Raw genomic sequence first — 26339 nt, 5'->3', positions numbered from 1 at the left:
CTGAGGTTTACAAAAACCTAAAGAAAGAAAGAACACACATTTTTTTTGAGCACTGTGCAAGATGATTTTTATACATAGTATATCATTTAATTCCTCAACAATTCTTTCAGGGAGGTATCATTACATACCTTATATCATTGAGCAATCTGAAGGTCAGAAAGTTTGAGTTCGTGACCACATTTATTCAGGTAGTAAGAATCAGACTCTGGATTCAGATTCTGGAGCCCTCTACCCAACTCTGTGCTCTCAATGTTGTATTACATCTTGGCTTTGCGGCCTCCACAACCAAGGAGTTTACAGTTAATTTAGATATGACATATATGCAAAAATATCTAGCAACAAAATGTTTAGAGGAGTTATCTCCTTGTACTTGAAGTTGTACTAGATGTTGGAAGTGGAGAGTGTTAAATGTTATCCAATACAATCGTGCATCTTAAAAATGTAGGCAGACTATACAATTATAATTTATAATCTAAATTTCTGATGACTTAAATGCATAATGTTAAAACTTATAAAAATATCATAAGGTATAAAATCATATTGCCTGATGTCTTTTTTTATAGTTTAATATATTTTAATAGCAAACAACATAGAGGACAGATAACGTTAAAAACATGTAATTGCATGTAGGATAACTTGGAAAATCATAGTGAATGGATGGAATCTACTGGATGATAAAAATGTTATAAACACCACCTATTTGCTGCCAATAAGAAATTTACGTGTTTTAAATAAAACCCAAATGCTGGCATTGTCCAGAAAAATTTAACAGGTTTATTTATAATTGTTGTAAAGTTAAAGTGCTGAAACTTCTCCACCGAAATATTTTGACTTCCATTAATGTTTTACATTCTGCATTTATATTAGCAATTCACACATGAATGAAAATGGATAAACTGCCAATACCTGATTTCTGCCCTCTATTTTTCCACGTGCAGTCATACATACTTAGGTACTTCTTGACTCCATGGGAAAAAAAGATATCTAACGTTCAGTACTACCAATAACAGGAAGAAGAGAAAATCGTTCTGAGAACTTGATCAATCACAGAGTATAACAGTCTCTCATTAGTAAGGCCTCTCCTGACAGGTGCAGGAAAAGAACCAAGTTACTCTAGCAGCACTACAGCTGTCATCTGGGAATCTCTTAGGGTCAGATATATCACAGCGAGTTTGACACTCTAGTAACTCATTTGCAAGCATCATTTTCAGAAACTGCCCACTCAAATTGACCTGAGATCTACTTTGAAAGACACTTTGGTAGTTCTTCAAAAAAATTAAACATAGAGTTAACATATGACACAGCCATTCCCCTCCTAGGTATATGCCTAAAAGAACTGAAAACAGGTCCACACAAAAAGTTGAATATGAATATTCATAGCAGCATTCTTCATAACAGTCAAAAAGTGGAAACAACATAAGTGTTCATCAACTAATTTATGGATAAACAAAATGTGGTGTATCTATACAATGGAATATTATTTATTATTTAGCCATAAAAAGGATTTAATGATTTTTTTCTGTCATGTTTGCATTTTATTGAACATGGATTAAAAAACTTGGCAAAAGTTCTGAATGCTTTCTTTCACTTTCTGTCAACACTTGGAAATATTCTTTGTACAATGTGCATCATTTAGGACTCTTTGGTTGTTAATAAATTGACTGACTCATCTAATTTAAGTAAAAGAGTAGTTTGTGGAAAATACACAGAGAAGCTTACAAAATTGACAGAAAATCTGAACAACCAAGCTTTGGGAAGAAGAGAAACTAGGGCAGCATCAAGTATCAGAAAAGTCTCCTTCAGTCTCTTTCTTGGGAGCACCTCAATTGTTTTCTTTTTTCCCCCAAACAAAAGGTCTCACATATTACTGAACCAACGAAGCATAGAAACAAAGAGAAACATGCCCAACTGTCCAGATAGTGGTGACCTTTTCAGCTTGTTATGGTAAGATGCTAGTGAACTTGATACAGCATAAATATGTGTGCTATCTCACATGCGATTCCTTATAGACCCAACTTGGTTCTTCTCCATCTCCTCTTGTCGTTGTACGTGATTTTACTAATAGTTTTCATCTGAATCCATTGGGGATAGGATGATTCTGCTTTTGTTTCTTGTTCTGCAATCTCTTGATCCTGAAAGTCTTGTGAGAAGACATGGTGAAGAATGGAGTCAACCACACACACTCCAATGGCGGGAAAAAGGGGCAACTTCAACTGTTTTTTAAACTCATGTTGTTCTGCTCAAGATACAAAAACCCAAGAGAGAGACTCTGATTGATGTGGTTTAGGTCATAGTCCTCGGCCAAAAAAAGCTTGGATGTCCCACCTAAACTGCATGAAAGAAGGTGGGGTAATTTCCCAAAAGACATTCTGGAAGCTGTACTCCAAGAAGGTGTCAGGTGACAGCATTGCCTCTGAATTGGCATCCGTGTACATATCATATCATTTTTCCAAGGTCACCTAACACCAGCAGTAGCCACTAATAAGAAGTCATCAGGAAACGTGCAATTTCACCAGTGGAAAAAATGAATCATATCTTCTTCTAATTTCACTTTAGTTTACTAATTGTCCACAGTTGGACAGGGAATGTACCGTTCTCCAAAATTTAGAAAAAGGTGGAGCAGACGGTTTTAGTGTAATTGGTTCAGATGGGAGAGATTCCTTCTATGGCTTATAAAAATAAAAGAAAATAAAGCAAATCACATTGCATAGAGCACTAGAGCATAAATAATAATGGTTTAGCAAATGTATTTTGCAACTATTTAACTCATATTATTTGGTGTACTTTTACGTTTACCCATATACTCAGGGAGTTTTGCTCTGCTACCAGGTAGTAACACTACTTCATTAAAGAAAGAGGGATCAAGACTTTCTTACTTTGTCATTTTCTTCTTTAATGATATTACAAAAATTATCATTTTTAGTGCTCATGAGTTCATAGGTGATAGGCTATCACTTTTCAAAATCCATATATGTTCTTATAGAGACCAGGAATTTTTAGATGTAGAAAAAAATCAAATATTTTAATTATTTTTGTATGTCCTGCTTTTATTCATGCACTTAATTTATGCCTATCTATATTTTCATCTTTTTCTTAAAGGTTGCTCAGAAAACTCTAGGAAATGACTCACTATTTCCCAAACGTATTAGTAGTGTTGTGATTTATAAAATTTATTCCATGAGACCTGGCAGTTTATTACATATTTTCTTTTATTGTTTATTTCTTGCTTCCCGCAAGCTTCTTGAGGTCAGGCAATGTTTCATACAATTCTCCAATATTTAAAAAAATGTTTTAAAGGATAATAATTATAAATAACTCTACGTGAAATATCTTCTGTATTTCTCCTATGAGGTAGGTGATATCATCATCTCTACTTACAGATGAGGAATTTCGGGCTTCAGAAGGCTACCTATATAACACCTATATTAAATAGAAGTGTTAAATTTCAAATGTAGGAAGATGGGCTCAAGGGCCTTAACGTTTTTTAAATTATGAATACTTCTGCTTTAACATGATTCTAAACATATGCTAGCATACCTGTTTATATACGTATTCATATACATGAATACCTATTGAGTTGAATGGAATGACTCTATACGCTCATCAGTCGGAATATTTGTTAACTTGACAATTTCTATCACTCTGGATAAAGACAAGTTTGCAAGCCCTATGGAGTTTTTTACTGATAAAACAAACTTATTTATCTACATCAGTCAATATCCTGCTAAAAAGAAAACTCCTTTTCCTGAGAAGAGCAATACCCAATAGCAATGATGACTCAATAATATTTTAGAGGGAAACACTTTATCACTAAGAAAATGAGCACTTTCTCACTAGGAACTGTGGAAGCCAGATCACATTGCCTGGCTGCTGCAGGTGGTTCTCAGAGACACTAACAGTCAATAAGCTTCAAGAAGAGCAAACAGCAGCAGGTCTCCCAAGTTTCAGTGCCTCTCAGCGGTGGAAAAGGAATCAGTTGCTTCGAATACGTACGGGGTAAAACAACATCCAGTACTTCCCAGTTTTCCAGACTCCTGGTCTCCACCTGTGACAATGAAAAACAAACACCACTACAGGTGAGAGTAAAGAAAAACAGCAGTAAGACTTAAGAAGGATGGAAAAAATGAATTGTTTTGGGAAAGGGAATGTGGGGAAAGCAGAAGTACTTAGAGTAATGGTCTTTGAAAGAAGTATTTGAACTCATGTTCACAGGTTAAAAAAGAAGTATCAGTAATCACATAGAAGGTCCGTTTATCGTAGGGTACAAATTTAAAGTTTTGTATTATCTCTTGTTAAATGACCTTGTATTATTTTTAGTTACATTTACAGATGAGACATCTGTTTTAAGATTGTGGTGAGTGACATGATAGAAAGTTTTTTGTTTTCAATCTCATAATAAGACTCAGTGCTTTCCATGGTAGGAGCATTACACATTGACAGCTGCACTATATTTCTTAGACCCTACTTTTGAAGAATGTGTAGGCTTCAGGATGAAAATGTTTCCCAATGTCTCCCGAACTTCGCCACTCTAACTAAATCTACATTTCTTGCTATTGTTCTGTTTGTAGATATTTCAGGTATCAAATATAGCTTGTAGAACCCTAAACTGAAATGAATTTAACTACACATAATTTGAGAAGATTCTTTCAAAAATTGTAATTTGTGTTGCATTGAAGTTATTAAAAGATGTCAGGGTCCATTAAGGAGAAAGAAACCACACCAGTAATTTGGAAAGGGTTATTAAATTGTAAAATGGGACTAACTACTAAGAGGGGGTAAAGAGAACCCTAGAGAATGCCGGAATATCATACGTGGGGTTGAGGGAGCATATTCAAGGAAGGAACAAACTTGAAAGAGATACTGCCCACAATAAGGCTGAGATTCAGTCTTCATAGGAAGGATGAGGCTGTGGAACACTGGATGCAGGAGGTTTGCTGAGGTGTCACAGGCCAAGACCGGTGAGGAGAAAAACACCCACTGGAGTTCCAGGGAAATTCTCTAGGTAGCTATCCATTTTGATTCTGCAAAATATGCTAGGAAGTAACTTGCTACAATGATGATGAGGCTACTTGGAAAGCTACCAGAGAAAATATATTGAAAAATAATGAACTGTGCCTGTGTAGCCTGCGGGATGGTAGCGAGTGGTCAAATGTATATGTAGTTAGAATTCCAGAAAGGGAGGAAAGAGAAATGGGGCAGAAAATATTTTTTAAATGGCCAAACATTTTACAAATTTGAAGAATAACAGCACATAGATTCAAGAAGCTCAACCAAACTCAAGTAAGATAAACACACAGGTATATATAGGAATGTCATATTCAGATAGCTGAAGACCAAAGATATAAACACTTCAAAATAGCCAGAGGAATAAAGGGCATATTACCTATAGTGGAACAATAAGAAGAATCATGTTTGACCTGCAAAATAAAAAAAGAGACCCAGACCTGACAGCCTAGTGGTTAAAGAGTGATATCTGCTTTGGTGGCCCAGGTTCCATTCCCGGGCACAGAGCCACACCACTTGTCTGTCAGTAGCCATGCTGTGGCAGTGGCTAACATAGAAGAACTAGAAGAACTTATAGCTATACACACAACTACGTACTGGTGCTTTGCAGGGGGCAGAAAAAAGGAGGAAGATGGGCACAGATGTTAGCGTAGGGCGAATCTTGTCCTGCAAAAACAAAAAAAAATGGAAGCCAGAAGACAGTTGAATGGCATCTTTAAAGGGCTAAAATGAAAAATAAAACTGTGTAACCAGAACTTTACATATAGTGACATTATCTTTCAAAAGTGAAGGCAAAGTAAAGACATTTCAGATAAACAAAACTTGAGGGTTAAAAACACATTCCAAAGAATGTTATAGAACGTTTATCCATCCGAACAGAAAAATGTCAGAAAGGAAAATTGAATCTAGAGAAAAGAATGAATAGTGTTGGAAAAAGTAGATATGTAGGTAAAGGTAAAAACTATCTTCATATAATTTTAGACTCTTTAAAGGGCAATTCACTATTTAAGGCAAAAATAACAACAAAGTATTGTGGGGATTATGACATATGTAGAAATAAAATGTATGAAAATATAAGCCAAAGGATGAGAGAAGAAAATGGAAATATAATATTGTAAGTTTCTTACAATATATACCTCAAGAAGTATAGTATTATTCAAAGACAGAATATGTTTTATTTATTGCAAATAAATAAATATGTTTATTACATATAATATATTATGTAAGTTATATAATATATAATTAATAAAATTTATTATATTTAAAGGTTATAATACATAAAATATATATTATACATATTTGCAATTATATATTGCAATATATTGCAGTCTTAGATTTGAAATAACCCAAATGTCCTTCAACAAAAGAATGAATAAACAACTTAAATCTATCATACAAAGGAATACTTCTCTGCAATAAAAAAGAAAGAAGTCTGATTTTAGACTGGACCCTCTATAGGAGAAAAAGATCACATAGAGGACATAATTAAGCCTACTGACAAAATTAGAAGTTTACTAAAGAATATTAGTTTGTTAAAGAATCTTACTGATGTTCAATTTACTGAATATAATGTGATTTTGTAAAAGAATATCTATTTTTAGGTAGCCCATTGAATATATATGGATAAAGAGCCATGAGGCATGTAACTTGAATGTTTGAGAAAACTTTTATATTTTATATAAAATGTGTATATGGAAATGTTTATATAAGTACACACAAATGTTAAAACAAACAGGTAAATCCTATCAAGAAGTGAATCTGGCTAAGAGGTATATAGTTTTTGTGTTATTACTCTAATTCTTGTAAATTTTCTGTAAATTTGAAATTATTTCCAAGGAAAAGACTAATTTTCTTTTAAAAAAGAAAAAGAACTACTGAAAAACACAAGGATGAATCTCAAAATATTATTTTGAGTGGAAGAAGTCAAACACAAAAGTGTACTTACTGTATGATTCCATTTAGATGATGTTCTAGAATAGATAAAGCCAATCTATACCGTTAGAGATCACAAGTATGGTTGCCTGGGCAGGGAGTCGAGGGGTGATTTTTTTCCAGTCGTTATTGACTGGAAAGGAAACAAGGGAGCATTCAGAGGTGAAGGGAGTGTTCTATATCCTAATTTTGTTGGTAGTTGCAAGGGTTATGCCTGTGTTAAAACTCATGGAGCTATACGAAGAGCTGTGCATTTTACTCTGTGTAAAATATATCTCAGTAAAATTAGATAAGTATAAAAAGTGCATTTATAAATTATCATTCCAGCAGACAATGTAGCTAAGCAAAACTCAAGTTGCCTTTTTGGCTCATGTTAAACGGTTTGTATTGAAAATTTGCTTCGGGGGCCGAATATTAACATGAGTAGCCAGCATAGCCTGCTATTAATTATTTTATTGTTTAATACTTTATTCATTAGGAGAGTCTGTACACATGAGTATATAGTTCACAAAAATACAATTAGGTTTCCAAGAGTGTGCTGGTGAATTAACAACCACCATTATGGGAAATAAGAAGAAAAGAAATTTCCGTGTAAATACTCCCACCATGGCCAATTTCCAACTACCAATGTGATGTCACTAAAGAAGCAGAGTTAGGAAGAGATGGTCAATATCAACTGTGGTGCTGGCTTCAGCACACCACTAGGTTTGACTATATACACAGTATCTATACATCTAAAGAATGCTTTTCTCAACACAGCAAGATTCAAAACAATAAGTAGAAGTCCACTGCCTACTGCCTGCCTTTTGGCAGTTTAGGCACTGTTGATTGTTAGTGATCGTATATCCTATTTTTTTTTTTTTGTGAGGAAGACCAGCCCTGAGCTAACATCCAATGCCAATCCTCCTCTTTTTTGCTGAGGAAGATTGGCCCTGGGCTAACATCCGTGCCCAGCTTCCTCTACTCTATATGAGACGCCGCCACAGCATGGCTTGACAAGCGGTGCATCCATGCATGCCCTGGTTCCGAACCTGCGAACCCTGATGTGCCGAAGCAGAGCACGTGCACCTTGCTGCGCCACCGGGAGGATGGCCCTCGTATATCCTATTTTGATTCTTTCCTTTTTTAGTGACTTTTCTTTCTGAGCTGAATTTCAGCTTCTTTACCTCTGTAAATCTTGCAGCAGAAATCTGAGTAAGGGTCATTTAGGTCCATGACTAGCTGAATGAGCATTGGATACTGCTGATGGTGATTCTTTTTTACCTGGTGGCATTAGGAGATGTTTGCACACACTGACGTTGTCAGAATACTTATCCTTTACTGCGGGTATTGCCCTGAAAAGTCTTGATTTTGTGTCATCTCTGATTAAGGAGGGTCTCTCCTCCTTGGGAGGGCCTATTCTCCTCAGCATGTGAGGCAGTTCAGTGGATTTCGAACCAAGGGCTTCTTTGAAAAACGTGTGGAAAGCGCAGCTTCTTTCCTCATCTATTTGCCTCTTCCTTTCTTCTGATTTGTCTCTTTTAGAGAAACATAGACACTGATCTTAAATCAGTGAAAACGTTCAGAGTTTTTTATAAAACTGTTTTTAATATGTGTTGATGGACAAACCGTAAAAGCATCTATGATTATAAACAAGAATTTTGCCAATCTGTCATCTGATTGGCAACTTTACTTCATATTTCTTCCCTCATTGTAGTTTTTTTTTTTCAAACCCAAGCAATTATAAAACCTCATTAGGTAACTGCTAATATTCCCTGTGTACATATTTTGAGGCAATATCTTTCTCCACTACCATCTAAACTTTTCATTCATATCCGTACTGTTCTACAATACTGTAAAAAAAAAAGCCAGCTATTTCATGATGTCTACAAATATTCTTTCCCACCTCAGTTTTTTAACAAGGTGTAATTCAATTTAATTTTTATTGTTGAATTTTTAGTATTTTATAGTTTATGATTATGACTCGGAAGACAAAAAATACATGGCAAAAATAACTCTTTGAATTTATCCTAAGGAAAAATTGTGGATGTATATAAAAATTTAATTTTATGAAAGTTCATCTCAGCATTATTTATATTTGTGAAAATTCCAACTAATCTAAATGTAAAATATAGTGATAAACTACGTGAAATTATTCATATCATATGAAATAAACTTGAAGACATGAAAAAGAAGAGTGTAGAAGAATACTTAAAGGGTTTAGAAGAATATTTAAAGGTTGTAGAAGAATATTAAAACAATTATGATATGTTTTAAATCATAACATATTGATATGTTAATGAGTGAAAACTCAGGTTATAAATAATTATGTAGCTTTGATATCACTTTTATTTAAAATGTATGCAAAAAGCATTATCAGTGATCTTCACTGGGCGGTAAGATTATGGTAGGTTTTTACTTTTTCTATACTTTCTAAAAATTTTAACGTGAACATGTTTTTATATTAAAGAGAAACTTAACTGGATGAAATAATTTGTGTCACAGGACAATAGAGACTAAAAACAAATGTAATTATTTGGACTTTTTCTTTTTCTTTTGGTGAGGGAGATTAGCCTTGAGCTAACATTGGTTGCCAATCCTCTTCTTTTTGCTGAGGAAGATTGGCCCTGGGCTAACATCCGTGCCCATCTTCCTCTACTTTATATGTGGGACGCCTGCCACAGCATGGCTTGATAAGTGGCGCCTGGATCCATGCTGGGGATCCAGACCTGCGAACCTCAGCCTCCAAACCGGAACGTGTGAACTTAATTACTCTGCCAGCGGGCTGGCCCCAGGACTTTTTCTTTTTTTGATTAGTGAAGAAATAAGTAGGACCATTTTATTCTTAAGTGGTCAGTTTTTCTCTGCCATTACTGCTACGCCTATAGGTTTTTTCTTTTCTTTTATTAAGAAGGAATTGAAATTTATGCAGGCTACTTGATATAAGTGAGAGTATATTATAAAGCTTTATGTTTGAGCAAGCCCTGATGGCCTAGCTGTTCAAGTTTGGTGCACCCTGCTTTGGCGGCCCGGATTCGGTTCCGGGTGCAGAACCACACCACTTGTCCTGTCAGTAGCTGTGCTGTGGCTCCTGCTCACACAGAAAAACTAGAAGGACCTACAACTAGAATATACAACTATGTACTGGGGCTTTGGAGAGTAAAAAAAAAAAAAGAGAGAAGATTGGCAACAGATGTTAGCTCAGGGCGAATCTTTTCCAGAAAAACAAAAAACAAACCAAAAAAACCTTATGTTCATCAGACAACCAGGAAAATACGATCTATCAGGTCACAGACAAAGCAGGTACTGTAGCACTGTAGAAAACCCAAAGCCTCATAGAGGAAAAGCAGGATCTAAAATAAGAGGCTCCAGAGCCAGCCCTGATAGTCTAGTGGTTCAAGTTCTGCACTCTCACTCCTGACGCCTGGGTTCTGTTCCTGGTCTCTGAACCACACCATCTGTCTGTCAGCTGCCATGCTGTGGTGGTGGCTCATGTAGAGAACTAGAAGGACTTATAACTAAGGTATGCAACCATGTACTGGGGCTTTGGGGAGAAAAAAAAAAAAGAGGAGGATTGGCAACAGATGTTAGCTCAGGGCGACTCATTCCCTGCAAAAACAAAAACCACAAAACATAATAGACTCCACAGCAGCACTGAGGATTTCTTAAAGAGGAGCTTCTTTCCTCCTTCATCACACTCTCCTTCCCTCCATTTTCTACCCCCTGTTTTTTTTCTTCCCTCCTCTCCTTCCATCATTTCATCATTACTTTCTTTAATACTTTGAGTTCTTCCTATGTTCTAAGCACCATGGATACAGGCAAGTTCTCTGCCTACTTTCTCCTGGAGGAGAAAGACAACAGATATTACCCAGTAAGCATATAAAAGAATTGCAGGTGGTGACCAGTGCTAAAAAGAAAACAAAACCAGGTGATGGGTTAGTGACTAGCAGAGGGCCTGGGGGATACATGAGAATAGTCAGGGAAGTCCTCTCGGAAGAGCTGACATTTGATCAGAGTTCTGAATGAAGAAGCCATCTGGAGACAAAATGCTCCAGGTACAGGTGCTAAGTGAGCAGGAGAGAAGAGTGGTCCAAGATGGGTTGGAACGTGGGACCTTAGATTTTATTCTTGATACAATGGGGATTTCTTGGAAGACTTCAAGCAAGGGTGTCAAGTGATAGGATGCGTGATTTAAAAGACTACGCTGGCTGTTGTATAGAGAATGGATGGATCCTAGTGGGCAATCATAGCAACAGGGCTGCAGTTAGGATGCTATTGCAGTAATCCAAATAGGAGAGGGCATATATCTTCTATCTAGTGTCAAATAATTAGCTCATTTATTCTCCTTATTTCAGTTCCTTTGCTTTTGACTCAGTTTTATTTACTTTCCTCCATTCAACTTTTCAGTACCTCTTAGCTTTGGTGTCCTCAGAAATTTTGCTCTCTGTTATTGCTCATTCCCAAATTCTACTCCCCTGCCTCTAAGCCCTGATTATATCTTTTGATCATCTGTATGCAATTGTTCAGTTCTCTCCAAGTTGACATGCCAGAGAAAATCAGCTTAATTAAGCCTGCCTTGATATAGCACGCAACATCATGTGTTGCTGGAGAGTCTACAGATTATTGTTGAACTTAAATTAAGTATCTGTTTCTGATTTGGCCAAGACAAAGTTGAGAGCTAAGACAAGTTGTACAAGTCATGACCATCCAGAGCTACCCTCTCATTAGGAGCTGTGAGTGGAATGGTTTAACTTATATGGAGCCTTGGGAGTATTGGACATCAGAATTGGCACACTGGTACAGCTATGTGGCATTTTTCTTTTGGTTGATTAGTAGATATTTTTGCTAAGAAATACAGTAAATTAGAAGAACTGTAAGTAAAAGAGACATGCTACCAGGGAATAAAAGGAAATAGAGACTTGGGTCGTGTGTGTGTGTGTGTCTCTAGTTAGTAAGCCACACTGCAGGAGGAAAGCATATGTTGTTTCGGAAATTGGAAATTGTAAACATAGAACAGAAAATAGTATTTAACTTAGAAAAATTTGTAAATAGTTCCTCAATTTGCTTAAGGACAAGATATTGAATAACTGAGTTGATTGCAAGTGTTTTCTAGCTATTTCAGTCCGTGATGATTAAGAAGTAATTTTGATAAATTTGTAGATTCAACTAAAGCTAATATTAGTAATGCCTAGAAATGTCAAAAGTCTTGAAAAGATCTTTGAATCTTGTATTACACCTAGTACTGCTTTTTAACCAGATTGGCCAGTGAGGGTGAAATGTGAAGTACTAGACATTCAAGCTATACTTTAGGTAGATCTCTGTATCATTTCAGTGTTTTACTCTGTGAAACACAATTGAATGATTCTACTCAGTCAAGTTTTGCCATAGCATTGGGATTTCTCATTTAGAGACTACATCTCTAAGTACATGTAATAACAACTAAATAGTTTATTTTCAGATAAATACATAAATAGATACAAATAAAAATGCCAAAATAATAGAAGATTATTTTGGAAAGTATTGATAATTTGTTTAATGTGATATTTGGTAACAAATTTTGCAACTTATTTCTCAAAGCAATTTGGTTAAGAAGATTGTATCTTATTTTGAGCCCAAAACACAATTGGAGAATCTCCTACAAACAGAAGAAAGTAGTACTCTAACTCACTTAGTATTTTCTATTTTTTAGCCAAGATCTGGACTCTGCAATGTACTCTCTCAACAACCAACCTTTTTGCCTAAGAGGAAAAGCATTGTGTCATCCATTTTAATTACACATCTTGTGTCTGGCAGTAATGTTACCGTTGGTACTGCCAAAGCTGTGAGTCTCTTTTCAAAGATATTCCTTGGGATTACGTTCAATGTTATGCATGATTGGATCAGAATTGGGACACAGAGAATTTTTGGCAGCATTTGAAAATTTCATACAGATAAAAGGAAAAGAATTAAGTTGTAAGTGTTTGCCTACTTTGTGAGGCTGATTGGAATAATGGGTATAAAAAATTGATTGAAATCTGAAAAGGTTAAGTTAATCTGCATAACATACAGTTGAGTTTGAAGGGGTGCTTCAGCTGAGTTTGAAGAGAGTGTGTAACAATAAAAGCCAATGCTGAAGCCCTGAAGGGAGTTTTGGGAGAAAGATTTTTGGAAATCAAATATAGGGTGAGCATACTGTTCTTTGTCATGCAATGTATCTCCCTTTGTCCATCTTCAGAAACTTGAGTAAAAATACATTTCAGCACCTTTAGAATGCAGGACTTTTATCTGTTGAATGTGATGGTTTATGAAAATGTGCCACAAGGCAGAAACAAGAAGGCCCAGTTGTATTCAGGTTACATAGGAAAAATCAGTAGTCCTGGAAGGTACCTCAGTTCTCCATGCTATCTTCTCAGAGAGAGAAGAGAGCCCAGAGAAAGTTAAGTAATTTGCCTGAGGTCACCCAGCTAATAGGTGAAATCCAGGACTAGAATCAAGTATTCTTGCTCACGCTTTACCAACGATGTATAATCTCAGTTAATGCTACACAGTTGCATGGTATTAATATATTCAGTTTGTCATTGGATGTCGTTAAAGAAATTGATGTTAAGTATGAGAAAACAAACTGAACTGAATGTTACTGTATGAGGAAATAATGAATAATAGTAATAGATCTTTTATCAGTTGCTTTCAACAAAGATTAACAATGATAAAAATACAGTGGGCTACCAAGATACCATCATGCAGCTTTCAAACAACCACCCCACCGGGGAATTTTACTGTTGGTTTAATAATTAGCGTTGTTGGTGCTTGGCTCAATTATTGGCTTTATTGACATCTTTTGACACTTCATAATTATCATTTATTGATATTTATTAAGCATCAATATTTATTTATACAAAACAAAAATCAACAATATATTTTCTATGAATTCATATAAAAATAAACAACAGCACAATATTCCAGGCACTGTTCTATGAATTCTATATGTATTAATGAATTAACTCTCATAATAAATTTGTGATAAATAAATAACTAAAACATTCACCCTGTTTTACACATGGGGACATTTAAGCAAGAGAGTTTATTTATTTATAATTGTGGTAAAAAACACAGACCATGAAATCTACTTTCTTAACAAATTTTAAGTGTACAGTACAATATTGTTAACTATGTGCACATTGTAGTACAGCAGTTCTCTAGAACTTTTTCATTTTGCTTGACTGAAATTCTATACTTATTGAGTAGCAGCTCCCCATTTCCACAGACCCCCCACCCCCAGTCCCTGGCAAAGACCATTCTACTTTCTGCTTCTATAAGCTTGACTACCTTGGATACTTCATATAGATGGAATCATGCAGCATTTGTCCATTTGTGACTGGTTTATTTCGTCCTCAAAGTTCACCCATGTTGTAGCATGTAACAGGATTTCCTCCTTTGTTAAAGATGAATAATATTCTATTGTGTATACATAAACTATATTTTCTTTATCCATTCATCCATTGATGGGCATTTAGGTTTTTTCCACCTCTTGGGTACTGTGAGTAATGCTGCAATGAAAGGTGAGTGTAACTATCTCATGGAGAATCTATTTTCAATTCTTTTGGATAAATACTCAGAAGTGGGATTGCTGAATCATATGGTAGTTTTATTTTTAATTTTTTGAGGAACTTCCACACTATTTTCTGTAACAGCTGTACCATTTTATATTCCCATCAACAGTGCACAAACGTTCCAAATTTTCTACATCCTTGCCAACACTTATTTTCCTTTTTTTTTTATGATAGCCATCCTAACAGGCATTAGGTTACATCTGATTGTAGTTTTGATTTACATTTGCTTGGTGATTAGTGATGTTAAGCATCTTTTTGTGTACCTGTGGGCCATTTGTATGTCGTCTTTGGAGAAATGTCTATTCAAGTCCTTTGCTTATTTTTTAATTAGCATATTTGTTTGTTTGTTTTTGCAATTGAGTTGCAGGGGTTCCTTCTACATTTTGAATATTAACCCTTTATCAGATATAAGGTTTTGCAAATATTTTCTCCTATTCTGTAGGTTGCCTTTCATTCTGTTGCCTCTTTCCTTTGCTGTGCAGAAGATTTTTAGTTTGATGTAGTCCCACTTGTCTTTTTTTGCTTTTGTTACCTGTGCTCTTGGTATCACATCCAAGAAATCATTGCCAAAACCAATGTCATGAAGCTATTCTTCTGCTTTTCTCGGAGTTTTATAGTTTCAGGTCTTAGGTTTTTAATCAATTTTGAGCTGATTTTTGTATGTGGTGTAAGATAAGTGTCCAATTTCATTCTTTTGCATGTGGATATCCAGTTTTCCCAACACCATTTGTTGAAGAGACTTTCCTTTCCTGTTGTGTTGACTGTGTCACTATTGTTGAAGATCATTTGACCATGTATGTATGGGTTTATTGCTGAGCTCTCTATTCTGTTCCATTGGTCATGTGCCTGTCTTTATGCCAACATCATACTGTTTTGATTACTGTAGCTTTGCAATATGTTTTGAAATCAGGAAGTGTGATGCCTCCAGCTTTATTCTTCTTTCTCAAGATTGCTTTGGCTCTTTGGAGTTCTTTGTGATTACATATGAATTTTAGGATTGTTTTTTCTATTTCTGGAATAATGATAGATGAATTTGTAGATAACTTTGGATAGTATGAACATTTTAACAATATTAAGTCTTCCAGTCCATGATCACAGGATGTCTTTCTATTTGTTTGTGTTTTTTTAAATTTCTTTCAACAATGTTTTGTAGTTTTTAGTGTTTAAGTCTTTTGTTTCCTTATTTTAGTTTATACCTAAGTATTTTTTTCTTTCTGATACTATTGTAAATGGGCTTGTTTTCTTAATTTCCTTTTCAGATTGTTAGTTGTTAGTGTGCAGACATGCAACTGCAACTGATTTTTGTATGTTGATTTCATTTTATGACAACTTGCTGAATATGATTATTAGTTCTAATAGTTTTATGTGAAATCTTTAGGTTTTTCTACATATAAGATCATGTCATCCGCAAATAGATAATTTTATTTCTTCTTTTCAAATTTAGATTTCCTTATTTCTTTCTTTTATGTTCTTTTATTTATTTTCTTTTCTTTTTCTTTCTTTTATTTCTTTTTCTTACCTAATGGCTATAGCTAGCAATTCCAGTACTATGTTGAGTAGAAGTGGTGAGAGTGGGCATCCTTGTCTTGTTCCTAATCTTAGAGGAGATTCACTGTCATGTAGGATGTCAGTTGTGCCTTGTCACATATGGCTTTTATTATGTTGAAGTAATCTTCTATTTCTAGTTTGTTGAGAGTTTTTATCATGAAAGTGTGTTGAATTTTGTCAAATACTGTTTCTGCATCTATTGAGGTGATCATGCTATTTTTATCCTTCATTCTGTTAACATAGCGTATCACATTTACTGGTTTTCATGTGTTGAACCATCTTGCATCCCAGGGATAAATCTCACTTGATCCTTTTAATGTGCTGTTGAATTTAGTTTGCCAATGTTTTGTTGAGGATTTTCGCATCGATGTTCATCAGAGATATTGGCCTGTTATTTTCTTTACTTGTGGTGTCCTTGTCTGGATTTGGTTTCAAAGTAATGCTAGCCTTGTAAAATTTGAGTTTGGAAGTGTTCCCTCCTCTTCAATTTTTTGGAAGAATTGTGAAGGATTACAGCTATTTTTTCTTTAAATATTTGGTAGAACTCTCCAATGAAGTGATCAGGTCTTGGGCTTTTCTTTGTTGGGAGGTTTATGCATTTGATCTTCTTACCTGTTATTTGTCTGTTCAAATTTTCTGTTTCTTCATGATTCAGTCTTCGTAGGTGGTATGTTTCTAGAAATTTTCCACTTCTTCTAGGTTATCTAATTTATTGGCTATAATTGTCATAGTATCTTCACAATTCTTTTCCTTTCTGTAGCATCAGTTGTAATGTCTCCTCTTTCATTCCTGATTTTATTTATTTGAATCTTCTTTTTTTCTTAGTCTAGCTAAAAGTTTGTCAATTTTGTTGATCTTAAAAAGACAACTGAATTTCATTAATTTTTTTTTCTAATCTCTATTTTATTTCTGCTCTAATCTTTATTTCCTGCCTTCTGACAACTTCAGAGTTAGTTTGTCCGAAAGATCTTTAGACTTCTTTTTCTAGTTCACTGAGATGTACACTTAGCTTGTTTATAAATATTTTATATTATATTATAATATTCAATATATAAAATATACAATATAATTAATATAACAATTAATAATTTTAGTTGTATATTATAAAATATACAATATATTACATTATATTAATAATAAAATATAATAATGTTAATATATAATCTTTTATATTATAAATCTATTATGAATCTAAGATGTCATTAATTGTATGTTTCTTCATTTTACAACACAAAGAAAAAAACTAAAGCATTTTCAATATGCAACTTTTTAATTCCATATAAATATTACATTATATTTACTGAAAGATCTGTTTTAGTCTAATTTTTGACAAATTTTTCATATATCACTCATATAAATATTAAAACAAACACTTAAATGTAATTAATTCTTTAGTTATTTCTAAAATATCTTCACATTCGGACTCTTCTGAATCATGTTTTAGCCCAGACATTGGAATCTATGTTTTTCTACACAATATTATCCTTTGTGGCATTAAGAGAATTGGTCATGTGGTAGTTATCAAATAGCCCTCCACTATTGTCTCCAGAACTTTCTACCAAACAGCTACCACCCATTTTGTAAGATCTCATGTTGCTCATTTTGATGTTAGTACAAGGGCCGGTAATGAAACTACACCATTGACCACTGCCCAGCCAACAGTAATTATGAGCCACTATTCTGATTTCAAATATGTTAAGATGTGAAAAAATGTAAGTCTTAGAATCAATGACACATGGAAGTTGAAAAGCTTTCCCTAGAGAACATGATTAATCTATCAAGGCCAACTTGGAAGGAATTTTTAATGTATTTGACATTATGTCACAGGACTGTGCCCTCAGCCCTGCCCTGTTCAAAATAATCATTAATATCCTAGATGACAAGAATATCAAAATTACATGTTACATGAAGCTGGAGTGAATAGCCAATAAAATAGTCTTTATTATCTAATAAAGAAAACAATCGAACAGGAGAAATTTAATAGGGATTTACTGCTGTGCTGTATGCACAGCTGCCTCTGCTCACAGGGAAATTTCCTACTGAGCCAATTTAGTTTACCCTAGTGAAGGGACAAGATCCTTAGTTCAGACTTTCAGTCCAACATGGAGCATCCAACTTCAAAGTTCTGTTTCGGGGTCGGTGGGGAGAGCTCTGGTGGCAGATTGTCCAGGACACTTGATCAGCAGATTGTAAACAAGTGATGAGTTGATAGATGGAATCCATGCTACAGGTCAATTCCCAGGCCTTTTTTTTTGACTCACAGTAAACCAAAAGCTCTTTTTAAAACCCTTGTTTAAAAAAACTCTTTTCCTTTCTATACGACTCTTGAAACCCTTTTACATTCTCAGTGTCAGGGAGAAGTTTAAGAGTCATCCAACTGGTTCTTCACCACCTACTTTGAGATTGGTATTTTCTTTGGCATCTTACTTTGGTATTTGACGCTTTTCATCTTGGAGTCTCAGCTGAAGCTTCCATTTCAGCATTCTGTTACAGGGGTGCGTTTAAGATGCTGCACTAAAGCGTATAGACTATTACTGGTCACAGTAGAAAGATTACTGAGTAGAATATCAGAAACTTCAGCTTCTGAGCTTGAATCTACAACAGATTCTTTATATTAGAGGTTTTCAACATTTTGGGGGGTTTGTTTTTTCAAAATGCACACGGTAATGAAAGCTACTTATGTGATACATTCTCAGACACCATTTTCAGCATCCTAGTTATAAATCTAATACCTTTGCATTTACTCAAAATAGCACATTGATGTTCAGGTGAAAGAGCAATATTTTGTAGATATAAACTTAGAAATTCTTTCTTCTAGAAAACTGAAAATAATTAACAGATTTGTTTCTATTATTAATACCATATTACTTGCAATATGTTTCACAACTACTAATGACAACAGTGTGTTGAGACTTCTTGTTGAGAACTCCTATTCTGTGTAAACTTGAGGAAGTTATTTGGATCCTTGACTTTTTCCTCAACTGAAAATAAGGAGTGAACCTGAAGGTCCCTTTCAGTACTAAGACAATTTATGGCTATGTATAGGGTAAGGAGTTATGGTCAATTGTAAAACATGTAAAAGACATGTATTTTAGTTGAGTTATATGGATACCCACTAAAAATATTTATAAAACGAAAAACAGTGATTATATGCAGTTTTTAGTATTTAAAACTCAATATAATTATTGGTTTTGAAAGAAAAAGTCTTCAAGATAAATATGTTTTAAGATTTTCATCGATAACTTTTATTTTTCATTTTATTAGATTGCTTAAGTAAAACCTTGAATATTCCTGCAAGAAGGGAAAAGAGTATGTTGTAATGGAATTTACTTCATTGCTTCTGAAAACTGCTTATTAAGAACTATTACCTCATCTAGTTTGATGGTGCAGCTCCTCTTAGGAGGTTAGTTATTTATAATTCAATCTAGATGGTAACAGATAACTCAAGGAAACAAGGAAAATGATCAGCAAATTGAAAATCTACTCTTTAAGCAACTGTTAATATACTATTTTACTCAATATTTTACCTTTTCATAGGATATTTTGCATGCAAAATTTCCATCTCTAATATTCTCTTGTGTCACAGAATAGTATCTTTATGCTTTTACCAGGTAATAGTAATGAGATATGATGCTACTTTAACAATACATTTTTTTTTTCCCGTCCAATTTGATAGGTCTCAAACTTGGCTGCAAAATTGAAATAATCTGAGAAGTCTTTGGAAAAAATTACTATGTCCCAACCTCGTATATTCCAATTCTTTTCCTTGGGAAGGGGCCCTAGTCATTAGATATTTTCGAAAAGATCCTTTAGGTGATTCCAATGTAGAGTCTGGGCCGAGACTCACTTCCATAAACCTTTCAGGATACATATTTATATATATATTTATTTACATATCCAAATTTTTTCCTGCTTATCATGAGAGCAGTTTCTATATTCCACTAACTTCCAGCCAAGAGTCATCTTGTGAATAAAGTACAGAATATTCCTTAATCAGATGTGAGTGTAAGTGAAAACACAAAGTGTTAAAAACAGCCAAATTTAGGAATAGAAAAAAATGTAAAAAATTAGATATTTATAGGTACTGTAGTTTGAATATGGTATTGTTCCAGGTCCGTGGTGTCCTATTACTTCTCTGACAAGATGGTCATTTTGCTATTTTAGCTAATGACATTTAAATAGAGCTCAGGATGGACCTGCTTCTGATGGAATTCTTTATGGAAAGTATTTTTTTTGTAAGAGCCTGATATGATGTATTATGATATTCTGTAGAGAATATGTAAGTTTCTGGCACTAACTAATCTATTTCAAGCTAAATATTAATCCACATCTTTGTTCTTGCATGATGATAATGACTTTCATCCTATTTTCAAGAAATGGCCAGAAACATCATTTCCATATGTAAACAAAATCCTAGTCAGTACCTTATTTTAGGGTGGGATCTGAATGATAAAACTCATCAGGAGACACTTTATTTTTTAATAGCACTTTTTCTCTATTCTTATATTATTAGTACAAGTAATACTATTTTCTTTATGCTTGTATTAATTATTTTTTTTATTGTTCACTGACAGTGACTTCTCTTTGCAGAGATGGGATTTATCTTCTATTCATTATTTTATTTATCTTTTTGCCCATTATTCTTTGTGAGTGAGGTTTAAATTGGGAGATTGTTTTCAGTTCAGCAAGCCTTAATTGAATATTCATTATGAACAATGCACGGATTTGTCTCTATGAGGATTAGAAAGGTAATAAGACAAATATCTTGTCCTCAAGTGTTTTATAATGATGGGAGATACAATCAGAATGCTGGTAGTGCTATAATAGAGGCATGATATTGAATATTAACTCTTAACTATCCTTGTCATATTTTCAAAACTATCAGACCATATAATTTTTGCTCTAAAAAAATGATTGTCAAAAATAGTTGAATTTGACTAAGCAGAACAGAATATGATTATGGTCCTCACATATAAAAGATACTCAAGCCAATCATATAAATGCGTCCTAAAAATTATAGTGTTTTGACAGTTTTTTGAGATTTATTTTTACACATGAAGGCATATGAAATGTAAATTTTGCAGAAGATATTCTTTTGATGTAATTTTAAGCTTGTTATTAAGAGATACGAGGCAAACTTTTCTAAGTTAAGAAAAGTCATTTTAATGAAACACAAAGAATGTTAGTTTTAACCTGTCATAGATATTGTTGGAGTCTCACTTCCTAGTGACCCACCTGAGATTTCCCGGATTAGCAGTGAAATTTCCAGTGTGCTACTGTCTTGCTACCTCAAGTGGCTGTGATTCTTTTCCTCTTTGCCTGAGGGCTTTCTCTGGCCTGGTGCAAGCTTGTTCTGCGGCACATGAGCAAACAAGAAGTATGAGATGCTGAATATTCTTAGAGGCAACCCTTGTTCAATGGGGATATGGGTCTTAAATAAATGTCTCAGCCTTTCATTCTCAGGTGGGATGATTCTGATGGAAGTTTCATGTCATTTCTCCAAGAATACCCAGAGGACTAGAACCCCATGGCCCATAGGAGTAACTTGCTTACTGATGCTCTATTATTTTAGGATTTTCTTCTTTTCCCATTTTTCTATTTGTGCTTCTTAATATCACTATCTAAAATCACCTCCTTGTGTCAGCATTTGTTTTGAGAGACCAAAATAAAGATATCTCTCAATATCTATTCTTACTTACTCTCTCATAGAAGAGAAACCTTGAGTTTTGGCTGAGCCACAGCTTTTCAAAATAAAGACTAAATTTCTCTGCCCTCTTTGCAGCTATATATGATCATATAACCAATCTCTGTTAAATAAAACATGAGTAAAAATTTTGGTTGCACCTTCCAGGTTGTGCCCTTAAATGGTAGGGATGTAAGGTCATTTTTCCCATTTTCTCTTCACTGGATGGAGGTGACCCATCATGACCATATAGAAGAAAGTTCACCACTTTTACAAATTTGGGAAAAGACAGCAGAAACCTGGATACCAGACACTGCAGAGTCTCTGTACCACAGTAAAACACTTGTATTCAGGCTACTACTTAAAAGAGAAACAAGCTTCTCTCTCATTTTTGTATCTCTCTGCTACAGTAGCCTAAACTATATTATAATTATTATGTTGTCTACACAAATTAAATATAATGCATGGATTGTACCTAAGAGCAGAATTATATTATAAGCCTAGCAGAAGAATTTTTTCTTTCTGTCTCACCTAGATAGAAATAAGACTATTATGACAAAATTCTCTGGGAGATGATGCTTACCTCATTTTGACCACTTTAAATGTAAAAATTTTAACTCAAATCGTCAGGTAGAGTTGTATCACTCCAGGAACTACTTAGAACAATACTTGAAATAATTTTTTAGCTAAGCAGTTATAAAATTATGAGGCATTAGAAAAATATGATTGAATCTTCTCTCTGGAATGAGAACATTATGCATTTTACAATGCATTAACTTAAGCAGCAAATATTTAACAACAATAAAGGTAGTTTGTTGGTTGTAATATGAACTTCCGGTTCTTCCCAACTAAGGACATTGGTGATGAAGTTACTGAGAAATCATTGGCAATTTTTTTGCAAAATATACCTGCCAAGTTAATATACATTTTTGAAAAATAAAATCTTCAGGCATTTGATGAACACCAGAGGATGGGAAACAGGGCATAACGAGTGTGCTGAGGGTTCTTTGTGAATTAGCCATGCTATTATTTTAGGACCCTTATTTTCAGTTTTCAAATAGCTTTTCTCTGATAATATTTTGTTTCAAGCACCTAGTTTTTATCAAAAGTTTTCCATGGACATTTATTCCGTGTGATATTTCCTGCAAAGGTCTATGATTTTTTAGCTTGACAATGGCTTCTGTCTCTAGCTGGAGTATGTTGTTCTTTACTTGTGTTGGTTGTTATTTTCTGTATCTTGTCTGCTCTTGGATTGATCAGAAGGATTTATATTTATTCATTCATTCATTCACTCGTTCATTATTTCAGGCACGTGGTAAGCAATGTCACTTTCCATTTGGGGATCAAACTGAAGACAGATGTCTTCTTTGGCAGCATCATGACATTAATTGCCTTGATTAACATCCCAAGCCCCTACCTAGTGGCACTGGCTATGGTGGCATGCCTCTTAACTATCCCACGGCCATGAAATAGTTCTTCTATTTCTGACTTTGGTGGTTATATTTCCACTGTAACCATATACAAGTAATATCGTTCCATGAAAACATTAAGTTTTCTTTTAAGATAACTTAAAGTTGAACTTTCTTATTGGCTCTGGATATATTTTCCAATTGTTATTAATGACTTATTTTCACCATGACATATTTGAGATTTCTAATATATGTGGCTTCGCCTTTTATAGAAAAAGGTGATTGTTTTGGTTCTTCTCAATAAGATGAAGAAGGAAAATGCAGGGTTTTTGCTAGAACAAGGCTGTGGGGAACCTGCAGAGCCACTAATGGGGAGAAAGTTTATGTTATGAAAAGGTCACTGACTTACAGTGGCTGAGATTATTTTGAGCCCTGGTTTTCCTTATCATCAAGTGCTCCCGAATACATTATTGTTAATCTCTTTGTTAACCTAATGAATTATTCCACATATAATAGTCATGCTTAACGAAGTAGTGTCATAAGGGTAAAAAAAAAAGGTTTTTTGTTAAGAGAAATGTGCAGACTAAAATACAAAATGGAAGGCAAATTGTTCTGTTTCCTTTCGGCTTTTTGATTGATTTCAGTGAAAAGACAACATCAAAAGTTTAGTGCTATCTCAGTTCATCTCTTATAAAAACAACTCTGTGTTTGAATTTAAGGTGAAATTGACATCCTGAATGCAGCCCAAAGTATTTTGGGATTATAAGTGCTTTAGTTTTAAAATTATGACTTAAACTATATATAGAAAGATACTTGGCTTAAATGATTTATTCATCATTTCCTCATTAAAGTCTTCTCTAGTCTGATATAAGGAAGTGGGTGTTCATACAGGAATATAGGAATGAAGAGTGTGATAAACATTCTTACTCTGTTCTTTATTTTACCTTTAATATTATTCAATGAAGAGACTCTAAAGTGTATGAGGAAAAAGAAATTTCATCTTCTAATACATTTAGATCACATTTCAAAATGCCAGTAGTGTTTCGGCATCTATTCTCCACAGCCTGGCAAATTAGGCTATTTTAACATGATAAAATATAGTCTTGATGAAAACTTTTATTTTTAGTTTGGTATCTTATAAAGGAGGCTTACAAAATCACTGTGTCTGAGTATGTGAGTGTCTGTCTACCCCCATATGCTGTCACAGACAGTTGGCATTGCCTTGGCAACTTTACAGGATCAAATTGCTGCATTCAGTATTCAGTGAAAGCAAACCCAGCTCTGCCTCTTCTCCCCATCTGCAAATGAGAGAAAATCAGTCTCTGTAGGGAGTCTTTTGTTGTGGTCAGATAGTTACAAAAATTATAATAAGCTCCTTTGCGGCAGGGAAATATTTATTTGATTTTGTATCAACAGAGCCTTGCCGGTACCGGGCTTATAGGAGGTACTCAATAAATCTTTCTTAATCGATGGATTAAAAGAAGAAAAAGAAAATTGTATCATTGCTTTTGGATTGTTCCAGAAGTTTTAAAAAGTGCAGTAAACTACTTGGTGATGATCATAGCTTCAGAACTGAAGTGAGTGACTCAAGGAGGCTTCTGTAAAATCTCACTTCTGTGAAGACTATTCTGCTTTCCTTCTTCGTCCCAGATCTCCTATGAATGCCTCTCATTGGTGGGAATTAGCCCAGAGATTCTGGGAAATGTAGTTCCCAGGCTTTCAGCTCCTGTGATATAGGGGAGAACAAAGAAAGGGGACACATACTGAGTTGCCAAAAGGTAATCAGCACAGCTTTCTAGGCACAACTCATAACAATTATCTGGAAATGACTGTATGAATGCCAGGCATAAAGTAAAATTCAATATGACTGGTCCGAACCTTAGACTTATACAAAGATTGATTGCATACAAGTTTCAAATTGACCTTATTCGAATGTTTCACTATACGATTTGAGATGGCACCAGTAGATACAGGCAATTCTTGTGCATGTCCATTTGGAATTTTTCTTATGAGTATGCTCATTGAATTGTCACTTTGAGGAGTCCTTGTAAATAAGGGCTAGTTATGGGAGAACCTCTGGGAGATAGTCCTTATGGGTGCTGAGGTCCTCTGATGCTTCAAAGCTACAATTATTTATTTATTTTTTTTTGTGAGTAAGATCGGCCCTGAGCTAACATCTGCCAGTCCTCCTCTTTTTGCTGAGGAAGACTGGCTCTGGGCTAACATCCATGCCCATCTTCCTCCACTTTATATGGGATACTGCCACGGCATGCCTTGACAAGCAGTACCTCAGTCAGTGTGCACCAGGGATCTGAACCCGCGAACCCCGGGCCGCCGCAGCGGAGCGCGTGCACTTAACCGCTTGCACCACCGGCTGGCCCTACAATTTTTCTTTTAAATAAAGCAGAGTGGACTAACTACTGATCTTAATAAGTTAAACAGGATTTGTAGATCTCTCCCCCGCCCTCTCTCAAATCAGGTTAAGTAACTGTAACAAGGAAAAAACATTTGTAACATCTACACATTTTCTCTTAAAGGTTTCTCTTTGTTTTGAAATCTTTTTGGTTATTTTTTAGAATGCTTCTGTTAAAAACTGGGAGAAATGCATCCTCTTTAGTGTCTTGAATGAGGTATTTCACCCTCAGCCCCACAGTCTCTGCCCTCAGAGAGGAATAAAAGGAGTTTGAAAAGAACTCCCCACGAAACCTTGAATAGGGCTGGGTACTCAGTAGGTACACAATATGTATTTGCCAAATGAGTGAATGAATGAAGTAAAATATTATTATTTAGAGTATCAATGTTTAGAAAGTTCTTATTTTATTTTATTTTCATTTTATTATGAAACATTTTTTTGATGTGGTTGATGGCTGAAAGAGGAGTTTAGCTTCTTTTTATGTTATTCTTCAGTGTTGACTCAATGCTACACACTGCTGTCCAGGAAACCATCTCCATGTGGGATCCAGGAAGACCTACTACCAGACACCTTCTTACTATAAATAGGAGTAAGATGTGTTAGGGATTGGTGTAGGAATTGATGCTATAGTGCTTCAGGAAGACAAACAATTTGCAAGACCTATATTGCAAAATGTTATTCACCTGTCAAGACTCAGGTTTCTATGATTTAGACACCTTCTTGCCTTCTCTTTCACTTTTTTCTATTTATGGTATTTTATACATACCTTATTATTTCATGTT

General features: G+C 34.7%; 1 pseudogene; it reads right to left on the bottom strand.

The window, feature by feature from the left end:
* Window positions 1–2003: 2003 nt before the first annotated feature.
* Window positions 2004–2155, bottom strand: LOC131409311 (large ribosomal subunit protein eL39-like; annotated as a pseudogene).
* Window positions 2156–26339: the final 24184 nt, after the last annotated feature.

The sequence above is a fragment of the Diceros bicornis genome, chromosome 8 (genome assembly GCF_020826845.1).
Source record: "Diceros bicornis minor isolate mBicDic1 chromosome 8, mDicBic1.mat.cur, whole genome shotgun sequence".
Classification (NCBI taxonomy): domain Eukaryota; kingdom Metazoa; phylum Chordata; class Mammalia; order Perissodactyla; family Rhinocerotidae; genus Diceros; species Diceros bicornis.
Note: the sequence above shows the minus strand (reverse complement) of the source record. Positions and strands in the feature narration are given on the sequence as shown.